Raw genomic sequence first — 21,508 nt, forward strand, 5'->3', positions numbered from 1 at the left:
AAATACAGGGCTTTTGGAAGTTTATTTTGATAGTTTGGCAGCTCTGATAACATAATCATAGAATCAGCCAGGTTGGAAAAGACCTTTAAGATCATCCAGTCCAGCCCTTACCACAGCACTGCCAAGGCCACCACTAACCCATGTCACGGAGGGCCTCATCTACACAGTTTTTGAACACTTCCAGGGACAGTGACTCCAGCACTGCCCTGGGCAGCCTGTTCTAATGCCTGAGCACCCTTTGGGGAAGGCATTGCTCCTCATCTCCATCTAAACCTCCTCTGGCGCAGCTTGAGGCCGTTTCCTCTTGTCCTGTCCTTTGTTCCATGAGAGCAGAGACCAGTCCCTTCCTGGCTCCATCCTCCTGTCAGGCAGTTGTAGGGAGCGATAAGGTTCCCCCTGAGCCTTCTGTTCTCCAGACTAAACCCCAACAGGTCCCTCAGCCATTCCCCATCACACTTGTACTCCAGGCCCTGCACCAGCTCCGGTGCCCCTCTCTGGCCCTGCTCTAGCACCTCAATGTCTCTCTTGCAGTGAGGGGCCCAGAGCTGAACACAGGATTCTAGGTGCAGCCTCACCAATGCTCAGTGCAGGGGAACAATCACTGCTCTGGCCCTGAATCCACACTGGTGCTGATACAGGCCAGGGTGCTGGTGGCTTCCTGGCTGCCTGGGCACAAGCTGCTCGTGTTCAGCTCCATCAATCAACACCCCCAGTTCCTTTCCCATGAACAGTTTCCAGCCACTGTTCCCCAAGCCTGGAGCATTGTATGGGGTTGTTGTGGCCTAAGTGCAGGATCCTGAACTTTGCCTTGTTGAACCTCATGCCATTGGCCACAGCTTATTGATCCAGCCTGCCCAGATCCCTCTGCAGAGCTTCCTACTTTCCAGCAGATCAACGCTCCCACCTGACTTGGTGCCATCTGCAAATTTACACATCCCAGTATGGAGCAGTACGGAGCAGTTTGCACCAGTACAGACTAATATAGGTCACTATGGCCCTGGCCCCAGATACTGCTGGGTTTTCAATATCCCAGTGCTCCCAGTCCCTGCCGCAGGTGTCTTCCTGCTTGCTGCCATGCTCAACTCCCAATCCCTCCCAGTGTTCCCACTACCTGTTGCAGGTGCTCCCAGCCCTACTCAGTTTTTCCAGCCTTCCCCCCCAAGTGCTCCCAGTCCCTGCTGCAGGTGCTCATGCTCATCCCCCACCCGACCTCCTTGCTGGTGGTCTTTTTGGGGGGACACCCCAAATTAGGCACCCACCCACTCTGGGGCTGCCCGCTGGCTCCCTGATACTGGGGGGAGTGTGTGTTGGGGTGTCCCATGGGGTGTGGTTTGGGGGCAACAAGGAGCATTTTGGGGCTGGTGGCTTTGCGGGGGGGGGGGGGGGAAGAGCAGATAAGCAATAATTGGCCATGGTACATTCTTTGGAACTTTACACAGATTTTATTTAAAAGCATAACAACATAAATAGCTCTGTGTGAAGTACTTTTACAGACATGCATGTGGACAGCTTTTATAATGACAGAAAAAGAACTTCATTACTTCATCTTTGTAAATAAGAACTAATTTCCCAAATATTTTGCTTTTGGACTCATTCACTTGTAGTTGGGGATAGGAGGGACAAAATTCTCTAATTATTTTAGATAATTCAAACCTGTTGAGGAAAAGAAGACGAATCTAATAGCTTGTACCAATCTGATTTGAGGAAAACGCTTCATTGACCTCACATCTGAAGCTTGATTTAATATGAAGAAGACACTTGAGCTGGGCACTCTGGTAGAGTAAGAGCAACTGCATATCAGTCTGACATCCTCTATCAGCTGCAGCCATGGTCAGTAGTCAGTGCTCTAAGGAAAGCAAACAAAAAAAACAGAAGCCAAATTATACATCTAAAGGGAAACAGTTTCTTCTCCTACACTGCAGGCAACCAGCAGAGCACCTCAGAATGGGATTTCATACGCTGTTAGAAAGAAACAGGCAACAAATGGTCCTTTCAGTCTACACCATGCCATATCTACAACAACAATCTGTACAGCCAAGAACTCATATTACAAAGTTATTTTTTAAATTCCAGGATTACCCTGACTTCAGTCATAGAGCCCTTTCCAGAAATCACACTAAACTTGTTAAAGGAAAGGATGGTGGCTTGAGATATTACAATAGGATTTTGATTCTGTGGGAGAACCGTCCCAAAAGAAAAGATCTCATATAGGCAAGCTCATGCCACATTAAAACTGCTGAAATTCTCAAGACATTGTCATATAAAGGATTTCTCCCCCCCCCCCCCCAGTCTTGATTAAACAACACAGCATCATCTTGGATGTGTGCATCTCTGGGGAAAAATGAAAAGGGCCTTTTCTTACTATTCATATATTTGAAGCTTGTGGTGTCCTAACGCCATGTTGCTAAGTGAGAGCATTAAAAAGTTGGAACTACTTTTTATTCAGCTATATTTCTACTGAGGTAGCATGAAAATATGGTGTCATATAAAAATACTAAATTTAAAAGAAAAAATTGAGTTTATGGGTAAATAAGTGGTTACAAAGAGTTATTACAAATTTAGGATAATATTTTTAAGAAGCAGTTATGAAGTGGTGCTCTGTCATTCTTAAATTAGTATTATGCTTAGAGACACCCAGCATGAGGTTTATGATCAGCTAAAGGACTAGTGCAGCAGAGATCAAATAACATACTTTATAGTCTGCTATTCAGGATATTCAATTTTGTGAACAAGATACTTAAATTGTCTTTGATTTCAATATTGTTCTGAAAGGCTAATGGTGAAGAAATAATAGTACTTTTGTAGTAGTAATGATGTTAGAAATATTAGAAGTATTTAGAAGTAATAATAGTACTTTTGTTCATGTCTGTATGTGGAACAAACAGGTAGAACAAAAGGAATGATCTCTGATGCTGGACAAGATTTCATATTATGTACTGAACAGCACGCAATGAATGATAATTCTGATGGTGTTTACTATTTGAAGACAATATATAGCACAGGACAGATTTAGACTCAGTTATAGTATGAATTTAGTTGGTTAATGTGTACCTTTACTTGAGCATAGTTTCCCTTTTCAGTCTAATTGTGTTTGCTTTCAGTTTTGTGTAATTAATTAAAAGTCTGGTTAATGCAAGAGAAATGGCATGTCCAACAGTTTCTCACAGATGTCAATTGAAATGAGCAATCAATGCCATATGACAATGACAATTCTGTAAATCATCTTTTGACCTGATTTGCCTCTAAAAGAGTTTATGCCAAAAATATTTATTCTAATACAAGCACATACTGACCATTTTTATCCCACCCACAAGCAATTCATCCTTAAGTTTTAATGCATAAAAAAACTCTTCGGAATTATCTGGAAGTTTTGTTTGATAAAGGAGTCTAGTTTTAGCTGCTAAGCCAGCTAGTTCCAGAATCAATTTTTTATTGTTAGTGTAATATATTATATTATATTCCCTCTACCATTACTACCAGCAATGTCAATGATAGCTACTGATTACCTTCTATATTATTAGGAATAGGGAATACTTGTGCCCAACTAGTAGAAACTTGAGGTCTTGGATCAACCAGTGTACTGCAGTGAAAGTGGAATAACTCATGGGATAAAATTCTCATTTAAGAGCAAAAAGATCTATTCTTTTTCCAGTGAAATTTCCATATTTCTCTCAGCATACTTATTTCCTAGTAAAGAAAAATAATTTTAATTACACAGAAAGAATGTAAGCATAAAATTATTACATTTCTTTTATGGAAACTAAAAAAATACACAGTATAATTAAAAATAACATTGCATCATTAATGAAAAATTCATTGACTGTCCCCAGTACTTGACAAGAAGGAGGGAGGAATCTGGAATATTGAAAGAAGCCTCTTATTGAAAGAAATATTTAATTATACTAGAAGTTTCATTTTTATACATTATACAGTTTAATACCATCCTAGCAAAGAAAAGAAAAAATGTATTTGTACTTTTTTTTGAGTCTTTATGGTGAAGAAAACAAGCAGGAATGGTTTGGCAGATATTTTAGATTGTTTGCTTTAAAGCTGGGTTTGTGCTTATTTTCAGCCAAGAACTATCATGAATAAGAAACAGTTGTTTCTCTGTTTTTTTTCCTGGGGGATCCCTTTGTCTCAAGAGGACTAGAAAGGAATCTTTCACAAAGATTTTCTCTCAGTTGTGGTATTGCTGATGTCAAGCATGTAAAAATCATGAGTCAGCACTCCAAAAGTCACAGGACTGTATTAAAAAAAGAAAATCTTTTAAAATATACATGCTGCGCTTTTTACGAAAATGTATGGCATAATTTTTATACTTTTCCTGCAAATGGAAATCTTACTTTTTAAAGCAAAAGAAGAAAAAAGAAGAAATGGATGAGCTTTCTCAAAAATTTGCATGACTCCCAGAAAAGGGTTTTGGAGAACATTTGAAGCATTATGAACAATGCAGCGTAATTGCAGGTGTTGGCAACATGGCAGTTATTTGTGAGAACTTTGATCTAAATTGAGGTCAATAAAAACAAATGAAAAAACTGACAGAAAAAAACGCAAAGAAACCTTCCTTTGCATTTCAGAAGCTTGGGCTGCTGTAATACCATTTGTTCTGCAGTCCTCCCAAGAAATCCTCAAGCACAAATTCAGGAGAATAGGCCTCATGTCTTTAAGGTTAAATAAAAAGACATCTACACATCTGATTACCAGATACTAGATAAAGTCAGATAATGACAACACTCTGATTTTGGCAAAAAAAGAATAGGCAAACTAGTGCAGTTGCTGCTGTTAGAAAGGTATAAGACCTCTACCACAGTTTAAAAGACAAAGACTATTTGAACCTAACATCATGGTTTCTGGCCAGAAAAAACTACAATTATTTTTAAAAATATCACCTCACTCACATTCAATGATCACAGAAAATGGAAACATTTTAAGGAGTAATTGTAAACATCTGCTAAAGGAAAAACGAAAACATGACTAAGATAGAAATGAGCTGTAAAGTATTGTGTGAACAGAAAATGGAAACTAAAAAACACAATTTCTGAGGATGGATTCTATTTGGAATGTAAAAAAAAAAATAAAATCATTATTATAAGAAAAGATTAGAATCCACCTAAACCCATTTTACTTTCAGTGAGTCTGGCCATCTATTCAAATGTCAAGGAACGTGGCTACACTTGCAGTTATGCAGCAGCTCCTGCCCCTGCTGCTTCTCCTGCCTTTGTTCCAGCAGAAGTGTTTCTGCAGGCACAGTGAACTGGACTCAAACTAATCTAACTTTTTCTTTTTTTTTTTTTTTTAACTAGGTCATTTTTCAGCTGGGCTGGTTAAGAAAAAGCCAATGGCAGTGCAGACGGTGGTGACAGCTCATACGGAAAAGCTGCTAGATTTCTAACTAGTACCTCAAAATACTGATTTCAAAATCAGTGCTGTAATGCCAGCATAAATGAAGGTAAATCAGATCCTTCTGTTTGTTAGAAAATGTTCTCCCAATCTGAGGGCTAGAAATGAGTGGAAAACATCTATAGATCTACACCTCAGCACAGTGTGTAAAGTTGTTGAGCAGCTTGCAGGACACAGGGCTGCTTTGTGAGATCTATTGACTCCAGCACAGAGAAACAGTGACTGAGTTAACACAGAAGAGAAAATGAAGGTGTGAGTCGCCCAATTTTCCAGGTATAACTATGCCAGTTAAAGACGTTTCCATGAACAGCTCATACCACTGACTGTGGAGATACAATGCCACGTGTCCTTTGGCACAAATCATGTGCACATTTTATAAAATACTGCAGGCAGCCTGGTTTGCTCAAGTCACCTTTTCTTAATGCCAAACATTACATCTAAAAGCAGCTGTTCTGATTGAAAGTGTTTTATCACTGTCCATTGGTAGAAGCTTGCAACTCCCCCAGCTCTGCTGGCTGACCAATTAATTTTAATTATTCCTAGTCCTTCTGTAACTGGGGAAAATCAGCCAGATTAGATGTGGCTGTGGGCAGATAAGCTGTGCTGGGTTAAAATGTTAGTGAACACAGGTGTCTTGCATTGTCTAACCATGCTGCAGCTTTCCCTGCCCAGAGAAGTCCGCAGACTGTCTATCAAACAGCTTATATGTTATTATTTTTTTAAAAACTGGATTAACCTGTTGTTTTAATTCACTGCATTATTATAGAAATGCCAGTCCTTCTGTATGACAGTGGAAATACTGGGGAAACAAATACCTGCTGGTAATGTAGATGTGATTCTTTGTGCTAGTAGTACTGCTGGTTTGAGTACAAGACAAGCCACCAATTAGAAAAACAGGCCCACAGTTTTCAGACTTGACCAGAACTGAGAATGTGAAAAGGAACTTCCAGGAAATGGGAGTTCTGGGAGAAGACTCCAAGAGACTTTGCTGACTGGATCTTAAAAAAAAACCTCTGAAATTATAAGAACAAAGCAGATTGACGTCAACAACTTGTTGGGGTTTATACTTGGGTTATGAGCTAGCAGTGTGCGCTTGCAGCCCAGAAAGCCAACTGTATCCTGGACTGCATCAAAAGAAGTGTGACCAGCAGGTCGAAGGAGGTGATCCTGCCCCTCTACTCCACTCTCGTGAGACCTCACTTGGAGTATTGTTGCAGTTCTGGTGTCATCAACATAAAAAGGACATGGAGCTGTTGGAACAAGTCCAGAGGAGAACCATGAGGATGATCAGGGGACTGGAGCACCTCCTGTATGAAGACAGGCTGAGAAAGTTGGGGCTGTTCAGCCTGGAGAAGGGAAGGCTGCATGGAGACCTCATAGCAGCCTTCCAGTATCTGAAGGGGCCCTATAGGGATGCTGGGGATGGACTCTTCATTAGGGACTGTAGTTATAGGACAAGGGGAAATGGGTTAAAACTTAAAGAGGGGAAGTTTAGATTGGATATAAGAAAGAAGTTCTTTATTGTGAGGGTGGTGAGGCACTGGAATGGGTTGCCCAAGGAAGCTGTGAATGCTTCATCCCTGGTGGTTTTCTAAGAGGGCTGGATAGAGTCTTGGGTGACATGGTTTAGCGTGAAGTGTCCCTGCCCATGGCAGGGGGGTTGGAACTAGGTAATCTTAAGGTGCTCCAACCCTAACTATTCTATGATTCTATGTGCTAGCTCTATTGCTAAGTTATAGGAGTTTGGAACCCTGAAGAAAAGACTGTGATGGTGGAGATTGTGTGGTATTTAATGCTATCATGTTCTCTTATATCTCAAAATATGCATGTAGATGGTGTTCAGGGGAGTATGTTTTTGCTTCTAGGTGTCCAGAAAACAAGTATGTGCAGACCTGAGGACAATGAGCAAGTTGCTTCCATGTGGGTGTCAATTGAATCTGCTCTGGAAATACAGCAGAGAGCATAATTTACTTAAACTCCTAAGCAACCAAAGTCAAATACTCATGAAAAGCATCTTTTTAACGGATTTCCTTGGAATATGGCACAGGATTTCAGATCTGTAGTAAAGATTTTTGAAGATCTTAAAATCTATAAAATATTGAATGTGTATTGCAAACTGCATCTTTTTGGTAGTTTGGAAATGGGGAATTGCCTGCTGGTTTAAGCTTGTGGCCAGGAAGAGAATAAGAGGAGTTATACAATAAGTCAGCAAAGAACCAGCTTTTGACATTCTCACAAAGAATTGCAAGGAAGCTAGTGTTTCCTGAGAAAGTTATTCCAATCTTTTTATCTAGGTTGAAGAACCCAAATCGAAACCTATTTTCTGATACTAGAATCTCCACTATTGATAGAAGATGGTACACAGAACACAGGTAGAAATAAAATTTTTGCTTACATTTAAGGAATTAAGGACTTCCAGAGGTGTCATAAAACTAGTAAATCTTATTAAACTGGAATTATCATCCTGAATACTTGTACCTAGTAGGAAAATTAATGGCGCTCAAACCTGTCATTTTAATTACATACCAGCCCTCCAGGTTCAGGGTGTCCTGCCTTAATTAAAACTGTAGGTCACAAGCCATGGGTTCCATGATGAATAAAGTATGGCTTTAGGCTCCTGTTACTGTGTCAAAATGGTGCAATGAAATGATGCAAAGTACTGAAGTGGACTAAAGTCATTCTCTTGGTTTAAAATTTGTTTAAAAAAAATTTATACTTTCTACTCACAGACTTTATGTGTGACTAGAAACCATCTTTCCAACATCTAATTTTAATCCTAATTAGTGCTCCCCATTTTTACCATAGAATGGAAACCATAGAGCTGAAAAAAATTGCATATATGGTATGTTTTGGCTGTTCTTATACAGTTGCCACTGTAAGACTATGACCAAGAAATACTCATCATACATACTGAGGAAGTATTGATCATAACAGACCTATTATTAACAGTGGTAGAACCACAACAGTCTAAAGATTGTTTTTTCTAAGTCAATTATACCAGTTTAAAACTTGGCCCACACCTCTGTCTCCTCCTGATATATTTGATTATCATATTTAAATTACCAGGAACTAGAAAAAGAAAGCATAAGTATGAAGATTAATATACTTCCATGGTCTGCATATTTTGAGTGTAACAAGTTACAAACTGTGATTACAGGCCTTTTCCAAACTTAAAAATATTTGCACTGTAGAAGGTAGTTTAAAGAAAAATGACTAAATAAAAGTTTAATCTCTCAGTGCTATTTTGCGTTTCTTCATTGTCTCTCCACTTGGAGCTCTGGTCTTATCAGATGGAAACCAGAATGTTGATCTTAATCACTGACAGTAAATGTGACAACCTGTACTTTCAGCAGTTGTGTTTGTTAGTTTTAGGGAACAGAGATATGGAGATGTTAGAGGACAAAAGAAGATACCTGGATTCCTGCATGGAGTTCAGTGAGAGTCCTAGAAACTGCCTAAGGGTACAACATTTCCATTTTCTGAGTTTTATGAGGGATTTTTTGGTTTGTAGTTTGTTTGTTTGTTTGTTTTTTCTTTTTTTTTTTGGGGGGGGTGTGTTTTTTGTTTTTTTTTAATTAAACCAAAATTAATCTGGAATAACTTTGTGTACATCAGCAGTGTTGTTCAGATACACTAGCCCAATTAATGTGGAGTTATACTGGACAGAGTTGTTATTAGAACATTGCCACCTTTTAGACACAGTTTAGGAATTCAGCTCAGTAAAAGACACAGTGTAGATATTACACTGGCTTCACATGCAGACACTTTGCTTAAAAAAAAAACCCAAGATTAATGAGATGGAAATATTTTTCTGCAGGGCCATGATGCACTTTTTTCCAGTATGAGGGAAGCAAAACTGGAATATGATTGATGAGCCAGAAGGATATCAGTCTTTGTTACTGGCTCAGAAAGCTTGGAAATAGGAAAAGTGACAGCAAAATTCAACCTTTTTGTTTTCAGTCCTGCAATATACTTCATGTCTGAAGATACAGACTTGTGGTTTCATTTTACTGTTGTCCATGGAGGGGGGATAGTCAGGGGGAAGGGGGTTAGTGAGAAAGAGACTGCATGGTCTGATTTACAGCTGGGCTTAAACCATGACAACTGTCTTGGTTCATCTGCATTGGACTGCAAAACATTAATTTAACTAAACAGCATTAGCATGGCTTTCAGTTCCGCCATACTAGCATAGTGTCTCTTTATGTTAATGAATCTTCTACCAGTTTCAGTGGGCAGTTTTATTTCATATGAGGAGGATTGAGAACAGTTTCCTAGTCTGAGCTCTTTGCAGCGGTGCTGAAGTCCTGCAGTAGGACACTAACAACATCACAATGGCAAATGTGACAATCTGTCAGTGCAAGCCCTGCAAGCACAGGACTGTGCATGGCACCTCAGTATCTTTCCAAGGCTCCCCCGCTGTCCATGGGGCCCCCATGATTTCTAATGCTCCTGTTACCCATATTCATCTTTAGCATAAACATGACATTGGTATTTTCCTTTAGAAAAACTGGATAAAGGAAAAAGACTTTTCATACACAAAGCTGACATCCAGAAGCTGCATAAGGACCCCAAAAGTCTACCTAGGTTCACTTAGAAACAAGAATAGGACTAGAGTTTGATCTTCATCCTAAAGACACAGAGCTGTTTGTTTGAGGTTTAGTTTTGGTTTGTTTTGGTTGGGTTGTTTTTCTGTTTGTTTGTTTTTTTTCCTGAACAGTTAACTTTAAGGGGAAATAATTATAAAAAGTCTACATGCTTACTTTTAAACACAGCATTTTTTCCACTCTGCCCCAAGTCTGACATTTTAATGACCTGCTTTGCCCTGGTTTTTACTGGCAGCATATACTGAAGGGGTATTTTATGTACAGTTTTAACATTTGAACAGCACAGCTCCATGTTCTGTCACTCTTTTATGTTGTAGAAAATGTCTTTTTTTATTTCTTTTAATTGCTTACTAATTTGAGGGAATTTTTGCAAATGTCTTTAGAAACTTCCAGATTTATCACTGGTAAAGGTTATTAATTTAAGAAGAGTAAGCAAACTAAAAGCTGCATATATTCACTCAAATTACTATCCTAAATGACTCCATGGGGGGTTTCTTATAGGGGTCACTGCATGGCAGAAAGGAATGTTTTTACTTCTTTGCTTTGTCACAAAAATTAAGTTACAAGGGCTATAAATGCAGGTAATATTTTTTATTACTAGATTTTCCTCTATAATGAATATAACATTTATTCTTTTCATGTAATGATACCCACTGAATGTCTTGATACTTAGCATGTTTACTCTTACCTTTAACAAGGGCCTAAAGTAATTCCCCTTTAAAAGGCTCACAAGCAATCTGAAGGCAAGAAAGAAACCCAGTATGGCAGGGTTGCTGCTGGAAGTGGAAGACTGAAGGGTGACACTGTCTTTCCCACTGCCAACAAGCTCATCAATAACACCAGTCCTTCAGCTGGTGAGGTAGCGAGAGGTGAAAACTAAAACCAGAAAATTCACAAGTCTGAACTGGAAAGACCAGAAAATTTTGCAATGCAAAATACAAAATCAGTCACATATTTTCTTGCTATAAACCACATTGCTCTGTGCCATTCTGCCAGAATCCGCTTTTACACGATTCTCCAGTTCCAAAAAAGACTGTCTTGTTATCGCTCTGAGATTTGGGCCACATTGTTAAACTGGGATAAGCAGCTCCAACCTCAGCAAGGCTGCATACTCTAACAGCTGATCCAGTGAGCAGGCTACAGTTGTTCAGTACAGCTGGGCTCACAAGGCTCTCTCTTCAGGGGATTACACCTCCTTCCCAGAACTGCTCTTCAAGAAAGCATTAATATTCTCTGAAAGGCAGCCACTCATCTGTAGCTCTGTAAGGCTGATCTACTTTGATCTTGGCCTCAGAAATAGAATGATAAGGGATAAGAATTCAAAGTATAAGAAGAAACTCAATATGCAAAGAATGTTCCATATCTTAATAAGTAATGAGAATTCCCTCCATTTGTTGCTGTTGTAAGGAAAAATAGTTAAATACCTTTATGTGATTAGGACTCCACAGTACCTTGCTAATGAATGGCCAAAGCTATTAAGATTTTCCTGTGTCTCCAGATAGACTGGCAAACAAGCATCAATAAGCAATGACAAGTCTAGGACTGACTAAGATTTTGATCTGGCAAGTATTTTATTAATGTGGCTAACATGTTGAGTTATTTTGATTGTACACCCAGTAAAGCAAATATATAACACAGAATTTCAATATTTTCTTTACAAGCAATTTGAGGATTAAGGAAATGACCAGTAATGAACGGTGTCTTTTTAACAAAGTTTATCGCAAATGACCTCAGATTGTGGAGTGTTTACTATTCAAGCAGCCGTGTACGGACAGGAGATTCAGAAAATTACCAGTGAGGACAAAATTCCGTGGTTTATAGTGGTTTGCTCAGAACCGAGGAGATATTGTTCAGATAAACACTTAGCCTGCAGAGCAATGACAAATGCCAGCAAATTTAGCTTTCATAAGTGTATTTGAGAAAGATTAGCACACACCATTCAGTTCAAGTTTTAGTTTTTGGGTTAGCTGCCTTTGATATTAATCAGCTTTGTTTTTTTCAGGGCCACCTTTTTTGTGTAAGAGCAGTGGGTAATTGCCATGTTTAATAACTCCTACACCAACTAATTCCTTTTTCCAGCAATTGTTTGTTTTAAAGAAAAACAAATTAAGTTTGTATAATTGGAAGAAGAAATTCAAAATTAATGTTGTTTGTCCTTAAAGTGCTAGAAAAGCTTATGTTTCAAGGAGTCACATTGCTCTTTCAGGACCATTTACTGTTTATCAAATTCCTTTCTATTTATTTTTCCAAGTCCTATAAGTACAGTAGGATTTAAGGTCATAGCAAGATATTTTTTCATTTAATCGGCTCAGATGCTAATTGTCACAATGAAGTATAGCATACTAAGGAGAGTGAGATATTTCACGTGCAAATACTGATTTTCTGAGTGTTACAGCAGGAATTACTAGCAAGGATTTTCATGAAGTCAGTATAGAAACCTTGTTTCCTTACTATTCATGACTCACTGATAAACAGTCATGCCATCTCTCTCTAGCATCAAACATAGAAACTACCTAGAAACAGGTTACTAAATTCTCTGCAGTACAGACTGACAGACAGTGATTTCGTTTTCCATTTTGGAAAATGTTTGAGAAGCATCAGTGACTTGTATGATCAAGGCCAAGCATGAAAAACTTGTCAGTCAAGAGAACATCACCCCCTAAAAGTTCCTAAAGCTCTTTCCTTTTTTCTGATTCAAAAGGTGAGTAGCCTTAATTAATTTATTAGTTGGCATCTGTTTAACAGGCATATGTGTGATGGATTTGTGAACGCACCTGGTCTATTTTTAATGTAACCTCCAAAAAGATTTTGATCTTATTTTTAACTTTAACCTTATAAAAATATAACAGCACAAAGAATTCTTACAGTGACTAAACTCTTTTTTTTTTTTTTTCATTTAAGTCCCAGTTGCAAAAGAATCTAGCTATGACCTGGATTTTAATTTTCTTGGGGATTTTACTAATGCTTGAGGGGAAAAACCTGGTACACTTTCAGCATATTAAATACCTGTTTGTGTCAAAGTAGTCATTAGATTTCTACTTCATTTGATTACAGTACAGTGATACAGCTAGGGGCATGTCTGGATATCTATCATCTTTAGCTATGCTATCATTAGAATATTATTTCTTTATTGTCATTATTGGGTCATGCTACAATGCACCTATATATTGCTCAGTTTTGAAACCACTTAATTACCCTGTCATTGATGCAACATTATTTAATTTTACATTAAAATTGTTTTCCTGGACACCTAAACTAGATTCAAATAAACTGTTCAGTTTTGGCAACCAGGAAGAAATGAAGTCCTTGTAAAAATCAGACTTTGGCGTGAGGAAGTTGGTGATTTTTTTTCATTAGTTTCATAGGGCTCATGGTTTCTATTCTGGAAACTTTATAGCTGCAGTCATCTACGGCTAGAATCTGATTTTTACTGAAGTGCTATAATAATTATACTAAGTATTGTCACTGACAAACAGAAATCCTTGAATGTCACTAAAGGAAAACAGAAACTTCTTTATTGTGGGTTAGTTTCCAAAACTTCATGGTTTGGGTTCTCAAGAATAAGTAAGTGCAAGCTTTTCATTAAAAAAAACAAAACAAAACAAAACAAAAAAACCAACAAACCGAAAAACTACCCCAGGTTTTACATATAATCAGGAAATGTTTCCAACTATTGAAATTATTCACAGAGATGTGATAAAATATTTTGCTAAGGAACTTAAAACTGCCTTCCTGAGAACTGAAGGTTGACAGGTTTAACTAAATACTGTAACAGCAAAACAAACAAACAAAAACCTTTCAGTTCATTTGTGGATTAGTAGTTAATACTCGGAAATCCACAAGCTATGGCTATCTGTGCTCTTATAATTCAAAAGAAGAACTCTATATTTTGTGTTTTTCAAAGGAAGATCTTAATCGCCCCTTTGTAAGCCACCAAACCCTTTATTAAAAGCCTGGGCCCAATCTTCCCTTGAAAGAGTGGCCCCAGCAAACTATGGTCTTTGATCCTAAATTGAGAACAATTCCCACTGAAGGTAATGTTATGGGATTAAGGACTGCAGAATTCGGGCCACTGACTGCTCACGTGAGTAAAGAATAATTTCATGAGATTAAGGAACATTATTATGTTTGATAGCTGTATTCTTATTAACTCTTCTTTGTTATTTATTCAGCTTAAATAAGATGAGTAATATTACCTTGTTGTCAATATCAACATTAGTCAGTGGAAATTAGAGTCAAAATGACTGAAGGGATTTTTTTTTTCTTTTTAATTAAAACTCCTGTTTATAGCATAAATACTATGTACTGTAAAAACAATGACACATTTGCTAGTCAGCTCTTTGACATCATATTTTTAAATAAGTTACTGACAATCTGAATCATTAAACATAATCTTCTATTAACATTTAACTTGGTCCCACACACATACAAGTTGCTTTTCTGCTGTGCTAAATGTGTCTTCGTAAGTGCATTCAGGAAGGGGACCTAGAGAGATAGGACCAGATATCCACTTGGCCTGGCACAGGGTGCTGTGTCATCTAATTGAGAGGGAAGGAAATAATGGAACATATCCCATGCACACACACACCCCCCCCCCCCCCCCCCCCCCCCCCCCCAATTCTTATGTAAGAATAACGACAAATATAGTATAACATTAACATCTGGGCTGTTGAGTTCACTTTTACAAGCAAACCAGAATAGGAGCATCTCTCATAAATGGATTAGGATTTTCTTCATCCTTAGGAGATTCCTCAGCAGACCTGTATGTTCTCTCTTTAAGAATGCAGGTGAAAGTACTATCCCGTAAGGTTATAGAAGGTAATTTTTCTGAGGTGGGAAGGATGTCTGAACTGGACTGGTTTGCTTCTATGTCACTTCAGTTTATCTGCAAAACCAGGTTTTGTGACAGCTGTGATACTGAGGCACCAGAAACATCATCTGAGGATTTAAAAACAAACAAACAAACAACAAAACCACCCAAACCCCCAGTGAAAAAAAAACAAACACAAAGACATTTAGCTTGCTCTACCTGAACTCTACTCTTGCAGTGGTACATTGCTGATTTCAGGTTTTTGCATTTTTCACAAATAGGAAATATTGAACGAAGCTGGAGCTTAACAGCTTAGCTCTTTCCTTAGAGAGGAAATAGAATTAAAAGCTGCATGTGCTTGGCTTATATTTCATAATACATTTTATTATTAGAATTATAAATTAGGCCCCTGGGCACCAAACTGCAACATAACTAAAAACATAACTAACCAAGGTAAATTGATGCCTGCCCTAATATATTTTACCATCATGGAATACCAGAGACTGCCTTTTGCTATGAGCCCTCTACTCTTAAGTGGGTCTATTGGCACCAGTATTCTACTGCTATAACCAGCCTAGGACTTGAATCTGAGCCATGCTCTTGGTTTTCATCAGTTCATTGCAACTGGAGAGTCTTGTAGCTTTTTGGCTGCCTTTCACCTTCTACAGGTGGTGGAAGGCCAACTGCAAGTATGTGTGTTCTCATTAGTTGTACAATAAGCCCTGAGCTTTTCAGTGCCTAGTGGTGGAAGAGAGATTATCTTGTGTATGTCATTGCACATCTTTCCATGCTGGCATTTAGCAGTAGCATGATTCAGTGGTGCAGGAGTCAGTCTTTTGCATTTTCCATAGGATCATCAGTCAGAAAAGCTGTGAGTGATACAGCCCCATTTCCTTGGATATTATGCAGTTATCGAAATCTTTAAAAACTGGGGTAGTAGCATTACCCCACCACCTTGTGCTTGATGACTACAATCCTGAATGTTTCTGAGGAGAGACAGTTATTTGAATCAAATTGGTTGCCTTCTTTGTAACTTCAGTTTATCTTGTGAAAATACTGTCAGAATAATATATGCTTCCTTTATAACCAAGAAATTCTACTCTTGATCGATAGGACTTACATTTCATTTGTCAGGTTAATGAATTATAAGTCTTCCAGGGTTTTTTAGTGCATTTCAGTCTCTTTTTATGCAGCAGACAGCTGTGACAAGACTGAGGCGGAAAAGTAGCCTAAGCCCTGGTGCTAAATAGAGACTGGTACACTTAAACATCACTAGGCACCCCTTCTATAACAGGTAGAATTACTGAGGATAATGCCACCAACTGTGGCCAGAAGTGATGCTGGGAGAGCATCCTAGAGCTTGGGCTTCACATTCAGAGACAGTCAATATAACTCTGACAGAGGGGTCCAGGGGTCCCATATCCTTATGGGAAGCATATGCTTTGATAGCTCACTAGTTTCAAATCTACAGCAAAGAATGTTATGGTCTAGTGTTCTCAGAAGGTCAGCTAACAGGACTTTAAAATCACAGTACAGGACCTATCTCCCTGCATGTCAGGATTGGCGCTGCAAACAAACAATGCAGCTCCCTGAAGCTTCAAAGAAAGTGAAGTTGATAGGCACCAGTATTTGGCTTTCCAAATTGGGCTGCTATTCTAACTGTGTGCAGCAAGCTCTATACAGAAGAAAATAGTCAGAAAATGCAACCATGAGTTTTTCTGACAATATTTTTTTTCTTGTCCCCTCAGGATTTTATCAAGCAAGGGTTTTTTTTGTTTGTTGGGGGGGGGGGGGGGGTATATTTTTTTTGTTTGTTTGTTTTTTAATTTACTTCTGGTTTGGGTGCATATGAGGAACATAAAGATTTCACATTCAGTAAGTTGGTTTTGTTCCATAAACATTAACTATGCATGTTAAAGCTGTCCTAGGGCAATCCTGATGCGCAGACAGTAGTGTTTTTATCTTTTCTATAAATATTTGCAGTTGATCATGCATCACAACAGAGCATTCCTCTCTTTCGACTTTGCCCTTTCTTTTAGCTTGTTCATCTGATTTGCAAAGAAGGGGGAAGAAATTTCTATGGAAAGATAAACTGCAGACTCATCTCTGTGTGGATATGTATGTGTATGTTAGTAGTCTGCTGAAAGACTATTTATGGATTTTGGTGAAAAGGCACTGTCTCCATTTTTATGGAGCTAATGAAACCTTTGGGGTTTTGTTTATCTACATACAAAGTTCAGTGGAAAAAAATTACGTGGGAATAGCAAGTAAACATCAGATATATAATGTGACTTAAGTTCTAATTATTGCATTTTAAATGTCATATTCATGTTCTTTCATTTCCTCTGTGAACACTTCTCCAATTTTTGTATGGTACTGTGTTTCAAAACTTCTTGACCAATAAATGGAAGTCTTCTGATGTCATTTATGCTTTAAAAACTCTGCTGCTCTTAGTGTCCAAATATGCCAGCAGCCTTAGGAGTGTGTTTCTGGGTGCCTTAGACTTTTGGAATAGCCAGAAAAATTTTGTCAATCATAGAAAAAAATCATCAAGTCTCAGTGAAACAAAATTTTGTTTGCAGGATTGAGCTTAATATTTTCAAATCACTTTTAGTGGAAAACTTTACACCAAAATATTATTTCCAGTTTTGTTCAAGTATTGCCTAATCCAGCAGTCAAGGCACCCTAAACTAAGCAATTCCCAGTCTGGGAAGGAGTTTTGATCAAATGGTGTCACTAGATCCTAAGTAGAATCCTCTTATTTGTTGACAAGTAAAACAACAGTTCTTCAGTGGGGAAAAAAAAAAAAAATTATAATTAGTTTTTAATTAGTTGCAGGTCCACTTAAAACTTTTAAATTATCTGACATTTGCATAGGCCCTTTACGTGATCCTAACTTCATGACAGGCTTTACAAAATAACTTAAATATGATATACAAAATACAGGAAAATTTCCCTGGGTTCTACCCTCTGTAAGTTTGTGGAAATTTTTTACCTGGATTAGGATTTCTAATCATTTAAATTGAGCTAAGCTTTCTGCATATTTCTAAATTAATACTCCTGCATTTATTATGTGAAAAGTCTGTGCATTTCAATCATTTTTGAAATAAGCATAGGAAACCTCTAGTTATGGATGGAGAATGTACTGCTGTGGTTTTATTTTTTTAAAGGAATAATTGAACATTACTGGTCTAGTATCACTGTCTTTTCATTTGTCTTTCATCACTATGCCTTTCAATACCATTCATCTATGGACTAATGCAATGCCTGCTGAAGTCAATAGAAGTCATTCAGTTGACATCAATGAACGATGAATCAGACCTTTTAAAAAGAAGAAGAAACTAGAGTTTACTAGGCTTAAACAGAGCGCTGAGGCAAAACAGTCTGAAGCAGGAATTCTGACTTCTCCTGTGTTCGTACAGCACCTGGCACCTCTCTGCTGTACAGAATAGAGACGAAATAAACTAATTATTGGTCTCCACTGGTAGCTCTGATAAGGGAAGGCAGTTCTGCCAGTCAACATCTAAATTGTTTTTCTATACAAAGCCTTAGTAGGTATCAATAATTGTAATACACGGTAAAAATCTGTTCAGATAGGTGTCATTGGTGCAGATGTTGAAAATCTTTTATGTGCTTCTGCACAGCCTTTTCAAATAACTCATACTTTGCTATCAGCCTTTCTTTGTTCTGATTAAGTTGTAATCACTCAAAAGCAGATTCAGAAGCTCCCCCTTCCTTCCTACACAGAGACTGTGTTTGTTTTATATCCAAATGTGACATTGCACACTGGTACAATCAAAAAAGGCTGCAATGATCAATTGAGGTCCCAATCAAAGCTTAACAGATAGGCAGCCATTCATTGCTGTTTGATATAAAAGGTGTTTTATTTCTCATCACTTTTTTGTCACTGAAAGAATGCTTCCTACGTGCAGATTAATTAAAGTGTAAACATTAAATATTGATTGATGCATTATCAGCATGGAGCAGTTGCCTCCACTCAGATTGATTCCTGCAGTGATTTATTGTCATATTTGTGGAGTCATTTCACTCGATAACAAAGAGAAATAGCCTGCTCCCTCTACTTTTCAGGCTTGCTTTCTGGCTCTTGCACTGCACCTCTTCATCCTCTGTGACTCCCTGCTGGAACTAACATGGTCTCATTGTATTTTCAGGAGAAAAGTTGAGGGCTTTTTATTTTGGCATTTGCTTAGCAAGTTTCTTGTAGACCTGTGCTCTCAAATGGAACATCTCTGGTTAATGCTTTTAGCCCCTGTCCCACATAGCTGCTTTTCCTGACCCTGCTGAAGCACAACTTTGCAATCACAGATTTAAATCATTTGAATTAACTCACTGTCAACTTGACAGAAATGTGAACTTTCAACAGACTAACATTGTTTAAGTCAGTTTTACAGCTAAATTATCCAATTAGTTACTCTGAGTAGGAGCACAGCCACATAATAGCATATCAATTTTAAGAGTTTCAGATTTTTACTCTTGGTTTTGGACAAATGCACAATGGAGGACTTCATTCAAATTTTGTGGAGTATTTGAAATAAAGCAAAGTTTTGTGTGATATTGTTGAGCATCTGGATTAAAAAAACCTTTAAAAAGTTGTATTCAATTTCTGTAGCTTTTTGAAGTGGATTCAAACAAGATAGTAACTCAAACCCCTTCACTTTTCTTGAAAGACTTTAACGTTCTTACTCTGCATTCATCTGCATCAGGGATGGTTATTGCACAGCACCACACGTTGTCAGATTCATTGCATGCAGTCATCTGTGCCAAAAGGAGCTGTAGCCCCAATGTTGTGTATTTATTTGTTGAAGACTGCTATATTCCCTCCTTCTCTGTTTTTACTGAGAGTGTGGTCATTCAGCATGTTTGCAGCCAGAAACTGCTGACTGAATGTATCCTCAGTGATCCAATCAGCTACAAAAGAAAATGATTTGCAAAATTGCTTTGTTCTACAGTAACAAAACAATCTCTTATACACATGGTTTTCATCTAACATTCAGAGAATTGGATTACTCAAAATCTGCTGAAATTAAATGTATAAGGCCACAAAAATATGTAATGAGCAACTGATGATTCAGTCAACCAATGAAATAACCGTTGGTCACAGTAGCAACAAATGCTAAACTTGTGAATTTAATGCAGCAGATAATTTAACTCCTACACCTGCAGGAAATCCTAGGAACAGTTTCTTACGTAAGCAGCAGCCATGTCAAATCTGGCTCTCTAAGAACTGTGTGCTATGATTTTTCTAGAAGGCTGTTGCAAAAATTACATGAGAATTCATTAAAATAAGTATTCACTTGCACTGCTGCAACGCCTGACCATCCCTGTCGCTCCCAAGCACTTGCCCAACAGCACTTCATTTAGGATGTTTTGATATTTTTCAGAGGTACCCAAACCTTGAAGAAAATGTGGCTATTCTACGTCCTTCTCCAGTACACAAACTTCTGTCCTCCTTCTGCTCTGTCATTATCCATCCCAAACCAAATTTCCTCCTTTTTGTATCAACTTGCTGATATCTGGGCTGTCAGACCTGAATTTGATGCTCCTAAAATTAAAAAGCAAACAAACCAATCCTAAAATATTGCAACCGTGTGCTCATCTGGATTCTTTAAAAACAGTGCTCTCTCAAGATCACTTTTCCTCTTCTCTTTGTTTGCTGTTGCCCTTCCTACCCACTGAAGAGCACCACTGTCACTTTCTGTTAGCTCGTCAGCCTTATTGAAATTGTCAGCTTTGCCAGTCAAGTACGTTGCTTTCCTGTTTGTCTTGAAACAGCTGTGCAAAGCAGCATGGCTGTATAACCACTGCTGCTCTGAACGCAGTGCTGCAAGCCCACATATTTGCAAGGCTGCTGTCAACAAAATCGTCACTGTAATTTTTGTAGAGTACTTTTACATTTTTATGAAGCCTTTTATTCAAAGGTTCTAAAGCATTTCATGTGGGAAAACAGAAATCTTCTTAAATATATCTAGTCATTTTTAGATTAAAACATCTATGAAAATGAAGTTTTACACTTTTCATATGACAGATAAAGACTTTCTGACAAACAATATTCAGTCTGAATTGCATTATCATTGTTTAGATATGGCCACACAAGAACAAATTAAGAGAGATCTCAGTTGCAAAGGATCTGTTACACAGATCAAATGTGGACCTGAGGAACTTGAACAGAACTGTTCCCTCTGGGTGACATTAGAGCATCTTTGAAAACAATTGGAAAGCGTCTGTTGACTTTAATGTGCCCAGGCTTTCCTCCTTGTATCCAGTGAAGACATATAGAGATGCTTATACACAACTTGGACCCAAACCGCATAACCACGAATGGTTTCCAGAAGGAATAAGTCCCAGGGAAGAAAAGACATCAGCTTTTGAAGAATTACAGGCTGTGACTCTGTTGTGGGTTGTCCTGATGTAAGTTAGCCAAAAGGGCTTGGTAACTGCAGGTAGCTTTTCAACTGTCTTGATCACTGCTTTAGGTCTTTTTCAGTAATGTATCTAGTTGAGTTTTGTATTAGTGTAGAAACTACTAAAGCTAGAGTTACACTGATTGTGTTTCCTTTTCAAAGAAGCAGCGCAAGTCTGTGTACAGCAAGTCTGTATGCTTAATATATGTCTGTTTTATCTCCCACCAATGTTCCTAACTGACTGTTGCGGGCAACCATGTAGAATAAACAGG

The 21,508-nt window shown here is 38.1% G+C and overlaps 1 long non-coding RNA gene across 1 annotated transcript; it reads right to left on the reverse strand.

The window, feature by feature from the left end:
• Positions 1–1,693: 1,693 nt before the first annotated feature.
• Positions 1,694–18,952, reverse strand: LOC130592311 (uncharacterized). The gene is made up of 3 exons (XR_008970519.1): positions 18,897–18,952; positions 10,693–10,880; positions 1,694–1,846 (listed from the first exon to the last, which is right to left on the reverse strand). It is a non-coding gene; the product is annotated as an uncharacterized LOC130592311 (long non-coding RNA).
• Between the last annotated feature and the right edge of the window lie 2,556 nt (positions 18,953–21,508).

Source organism: Pezoporus wallicus, unplaced genomic scaffold, assembly GCF_028554395.1.
Source record: "Pezoporus wallicus isolate ANWC-B61680 ecotype Strahan unplaced genomic scaffold, APGP_CSIRO_Pwel_v1 contig_3324, whole genome shotgun sequence".
Taxonomy (NCBI): Eukaryota; Metazoa; Chordata; class Aves; order Psittaciformes; family Psittacidae; genus Pezoporus; species Pezoporus wallicus.